Genomic DNA, 6,000 nt, shown 5'->3' with positions numbered 1-6,000 from the left:
TTCCTTCTGAGGAGTGGCTGGTGGGTTTGAACCTCCAGCCTTCTGGTTAGTAGTCAAATGCTTTAGGCACACCACCAGAGCTCCCATACTCTAAAAGCTACATTAAAGATTTATTTCTTATCAATGCCATCTGCAGTTCTAGAAGTTCTGGTGGTATAGTGCCTAAGACATTTATATGACTGCTAACCAGAAGGCTGGCAGTTCAAACCCACCAACCACTCCTCGGAAGGAAGACTGAGCAATCTACTTCCGTAGTGACACAGCCTTGGAAACCCAAGGAGGGGTCACTACGAGACCTGAGACTGGCTTCAGGGCAGTGAGAGAGAGTTCTTTACTTAGCATCTGTCTTTTTATTTAACACACACAATCACCAGGCTTATTAACAGCTTTATGTGAAGCAGTAACACAATTCATCACATTCTCCCCAAATACCAAGAGTTGTAAATTGATTTTTCTCCATTGTTTATTTTCAACATCACAAAGTTAAAAATATAAGAAACCCTAACCAAACATCTTCATCTTTTACAACCTCACATTTACAAATACAGTTTCCTTTTAACTCCTAACCATTATCCTATACTACTTTTCATAAGAAGAATCAAGATGGGAACACAAGTTATTTTAAAGTTATTCCTTATGTTATAAACTAGTTTCATTTCTTTACTATGGTACTTGAATCCAAAGGTACCCATGGGCCCTGAATTCAGATTTTTCACTGAAATGACCGTGAACAAAATAACTTAATATATGCAGAGAAGAACAGAAAAAGGGAAGAAATTGAAAACAGATAGATGGAGGGTAAAGTAGCTAAGGTAAAATATACAGAGAAGTGTCAAACCTGTCACTTGACTTTGGATATGCCTCAGAAAGTACAGAACCACCTAATGTCGTATCACTGTACTTCAGGGTCAGTTTCCTGAAGATAGTCTCTCCATATAGCTCCACCAAAAGTTATACAATTTAGACTGAATTTATAGTTAAAGTGAATTTTCTATTAATATTATGGGAAGTTACAGAATTGGGAAAAAATTTTCAATTTAAAAACATTTACACAAATCAGAAGAAAGAAGTCTAATTCGATACAACAAATTGACAAAATATCACTGTAGTCTTAGACACTACTCTTACACTGAATAGTTCATTTTCAAATTTCATGCTCAAGGAATCTAACTAAATTGAAGAGAAGAATCAGATTATGCCATTAGTATTTTTTTTTGTTACGATTGCACATTGGAACAATTCTGGAACTGAACTCATTCTTGGGGCTTCCAGCCAAACAACAAACAGGCATATGAGGTGAACATTCACATTGGGTAGCTACATTCCTTGGAACAATCAATCATAGGTGAACAGAGGGGTGGTGTTGGCACAGGGAGACAGCTTGGGAGGCGGGAGTACCTGGGAGGGAAGGACACAGGGAAGGAAGTGGGAAGAGAGCTGTTACGTTGTGGGAATTGCAGTCAATGTCATGAAACAAAATGTGTATGAACTGTTCTATGGAAAACGAATTTGCTCTGTAAATTCACTCCAATCACGATTAAAAAAAAAAAAGGAAAGAAGTGATCTCTTGCAGCAGATTCGCCCAGTGCAATATATCATCTGATTTCTTGATTGCTGCTTCCATGGGCATTGATTGTGGATCCAAGTAAAATGAAACCTCTGACAACTTCAATCTTCTCTCCATTCATCGTGATGCTGCTTATTGGTCCAGTTTTATTTCTGTTGTCTTTATGCTGAGGTGTACTCCAACCTAAAGGCTGTAGTCTTTGATCTTCATCAGCAAGTGCTTCAAGTCCTCTTCACTTTCAGCAAGCAAGACTGTTATCTGCATATCACAGGTTGCTAATGAGTCTTCCTCCAATCCTGAAGCCACATTCTTCTTCATAAAGTCAAACCTCTTATTTACTTAGGACATGGAGTGAATTAATATGGTAAAGGATACAACCCTGATGCACATTTTCTGATTTTAAACCACAGAGTGTCTCTTTGTTCAGTTCAAACAACTGCCTTTTGCTTTATGTACAGGTTCCTCATGAGCACAATTAAGTGTTCTGGAGTTTCCATTCTTTGCAATGTTATCCATAATTTGCGATGATCCACATAGTTGAGTGCCTTTGCATAGTCAATAAAACACATCTTTGTTATTCTTTACTTTTAGCCAGGAGCTTAATTTGACTCAACATGGGAAACGTCACTTGGCCCAGATACAGACAGGACCAACAACTCTTTCTTGATTTTGTGTTGGCGGTGTATGGCCGTTCCTAACTCGTATAGTGATGTATCTTGCTTAATTCCAGTAATGAATGAGACTGTGGCATGCTAACTAGTTACACGACCCCCTAAGTGATTGGCATACTCCAACTTCTTAGAGGGGTAAATGGCTTTTACAATAAATTACCTATTTAAAAAAAAAAAAAAAACCCACTGCTGTGGAGTTGGAGCTGACTCATAGTGACCCCTCCTTGGGTTACCAAGGTGGTATCTCTACTAAAGTAAATTGCCCAACCTTCCTTTTGAGGAGAGGCTGGTGGGTTCGAACCACCAGCCTTCTGGTTTATATTACCTATAAATAGATAAAAAATTAACTTAACTCCTATCACTAAGATTTACATATAACCAGTACTTTATGTAACATCTAAGTCTAACTCTCTGTGCCAACGCTGTGAAGCTCAGGGGAAATTTCCTAAATGGGTAGAGAAAAGTCCCAGGAAAGGAAAAGTAACATAGCTAATAAAAACCAAATTCACTGCTGTCAGTCGATTCTGACTCACAGTGACCCCACTGGGTTTCCCAGGCTGGAAATCTTTATGGAAGTAGATTGCCAGTCTTGCCTCTGCAGAGTGACTGGTGGGTTTGAACCACCAACCTTCTAGTTAGCGGTCAGATGCCTTAAGCACTGTGGCAGCAGAGCTCAAGATAGCTAATGGGAAAGGAAAATATTTAAATATCTGGGACTTCACCTGCAAATAAATCTTCCTTTTGCCTACTTTGAGAATTCAATGATTTTAACTTTATCAATGAACCATATCAATGAAGAAGCTTCGGTGATCATCAGTGAAGATACTGAAATATAAACTGAGAAGAACCAGATGGATACTTCCGTGTTTTATCCAAGATAAAGAAGATTTTCCTTCTTCTCTAAATAAGCCAATTCATTTTGGTACACAGTGGGCACTATCTAGTTCTTCTGGTCTCAGGGTAATGGAGGCTGGGTTCATGTGGTCCATTAGTCCTTTAGACCAACTGTTTCCTTTAGTCCTTGATTTTCTTCACTCTTCTTTCCTCCAGACAAGGAGAGACCCACAGCTGCACCTTAGATGACTACTCACGAGCTTTTAAGACAAGACCCCAGTCACTACTCACCAACATAGGATAAAGAACATTGTTTTTGTGGAGTACGTTATGCCAATCTCTGTTCCCTGAGACTATGGTCCTAAGCCTCCAGGTCCAGTGACTCATTCCCTCAAGTGTTTGGTTATGGGTAAGAAATTTTTGTAACTTTGCCTCTGCTTGCTCTATTTTATTTATGAATGTATTTGCAGCACATGTAAATACATATGCAGAAATATTCTCTGTCAAACCTATTAATATTTGTGGGTATAGTCCCAGTCACCTTCCCACCCTATTCAGCTCGTGTTTCTAGCTATGTATCTACTTGTATATTGTTGTCACTACTGTTCTTACAGGACTGGCATTTAACAGTATTTACCTTTGTTGCCTTTAACTTTTGTGTTCCTTCCAGTGCCTTCCTCTGCCTTGATCATCTTGTGTTGACCTCTTCCTTACTGTATATCGCCTTTCCCTGCAGCTAGTTAAAATGTGTCTGCCTTCTAGGCAGCTATTTACTCTCCCTTCTCCTCACACCCCTGGTAACCTTCAAAGAATGTTTCTTTCTATGTGTAAACCTTTTCTTGACTTTTTACAGTAATGGTCTCATATAGTACTTGTCCTTTTGTGACTGACTAATTTGAAAATTTCTGGAAACAACATATTGGACAAGGGTCTGATCTCTGTAATTTATAGACAACTTTAATCATCAACAACAAAAAGGCAATCCAATTAAAAAATGGGCAGAAGAAATGAACAGACACTTCACTAAAGGTGACACTCATGTGTCCAACAAATACATGAAGAAATGCTTATGATCATTAGCCATTAAGAGAGATGCAAATCAAAAGAACAGAGAGATACCATCTCACCCCAGCAATAATGCCAAAGTTCAAAAAACAGAAAACAACAAATGCTGGTAAGTGTGTGGAGAGACTGGAACCCTCCTGTCCTGCTGGTGGGATTGTAAAATTGTGCAATTACCATGGAAAATGGTATGGTGCTTTCTTACAAAGCTACAAACAAATACTATATGATCCAGCTATCCCACTACTAGGTATATTTCCCAGAGAAATAAGAGCTGTAACACAAGCAGATATATGCAAACTCATGTTCACTCAAACACTATTCACAATAGCAGAAACATGGGAACAACCAAAGTGCCCATCAATGATGTATAGATAAACTATGGTACATACACACAATGGAATGCTAGGCAATGTTAAAGAATGATGATGAATCTGGGAAACAGCTCCTAACATGCATGAACCTAGAGGGCATTATGCTGAGTGAAATTAGTCCATGTCTAACTTCCTGTTCATTGAGTTAAAAAAAAAGAGTTAAAGTTTTGGGCTAATTCAACTTTAAAAATGCACATACATTCGCAAAGGAAAAAAAAAATGAAGTGAAAAGAAAAGACAAAGAACTTTGGTTTTTGATGTAAAGTTCAAATATGTGATTAAATAAGCCAATTTAAATAGCTGACCAGCAGAACATGGAAGGGGTAAGCATAAGCAATGGGAACAGTACTGGGTTAAAAGAGATCTTCTGAAATTGATATAGTACCCTGCCTATGCTTCCTCATTTGAAAAGAGGATAAGTGAACGTCTAGGTACTTTCTAAACTGTTTAAAATAAAATGTGTCTGCGTAGTAGTACTTAATGCACATTAAGGTAAGACATCAGTTCAGCTGAGTGAAATTTATAACAATTAAACATACCAGCTGAGATTTCTATACTGAAGTATTCTGTACTCCCCTTTCTCACTATAGACTTTTCTTCTTTCTTTGCATCAAAGTCTCTAATGTCCCAGCACCAAACTGTTTTAGAGGAGTTGGAGGAGGTCCCCACTCCTTCTAGGCAAGGCAGCTTAGGGGAGAGTTGGTAGAAGAAACCTCACTTCTGTTAATGCAAGAGAGATATATTCCACACATTGCACTTTAGAACTCTTAATAGGCACATCCCCACAGTAACACTGTCTGTTATACTCACAGTTCTCATCTTCAAATGAATCTCTGGAAAACAAACTATTTATCATTTGGATATTGACCTCAGTTAAAGTGTACCAAACTCTTCTAAAAACTAAACTCACTACCATCGAGTCAGATCCCACTCACAGCAACCCCTCCTTGGGTTTCCGAGGCAGTATCACTACATAAGTAGATGGTCAATATTCCTTCCGAGGAGTGGCTGGTAGGTTTGAATTGCCAGCCTTCTGGTTAGCAGTGAAATGCCTTACGCACTACGCCACCAAACTCTTAAAACAGAAAAATTCTTTAACAACCTGTACATTTAAAATGCCAGTGGTTTATAATACTACACAGTCTACATTTTGATGTCAATGATATTTTTATTTTTTATGGATTATTTTAGGTACAATGTAAAGTAAAATTACAGCTTTTTAAAAGCTTATTGGGAAATACAAGAGACAAAAGTTTTATGGTTAACACTTAGACTTGGCTAAATCTACCAGGAGCAGTGATGATAGTCACCACTTAATTTAGAAGAGGTGCCAATACACTCTTATCATTTCTACAAAGAGTACGCATTAATACTACCAGTTTCACATTGCTAAGAGTATGTGAAGCTCCACTTCACTAAACTGAGACCTACTGGGGCAGAGTCAAGAGCTTTTATTTAATACACAAGGAGTATTCCTAACTGACAATTTCTT

The 6,000-nt window shown here is 38.1% G+C and overlaps 1 protein-coding gene across 1 annotated transcript in view; it reads right to left on the bottom strand.

Moving 5' to 3' along the window:
- Nucleotides 1-6,000, bottom strand: part of NAMPT (nicotinamide phosphoribosyltransferase) — a 54,170-nt gene that overhangs the window by 12,280 nt on the left and 35,890 nt on the right. The gene's annotated exons all lie outside the window — the stretch shown is intronic.

Source organism: Orycteropus afer, unplaced genomic scaffold, assembly GCF_000298275.1.
Source record: "Orycteropus afer afer isolate SDZICR_OR568_19922 unplaced genomic scaffold, OryAfe1.0 scaffold00007, whole genome shotgun sequence".
NCBI lineage: Eukaryota > Metazoa > Chordata > Mammalia > Tubulidentata > Orycteropodidae > Orycteropus > Orycteropus afer.
The sequence above is the reverse complement of the archived record's forward strand: the minus strand, read 5'-3'. Positions and strand labels throughout refer to the sequence as shown.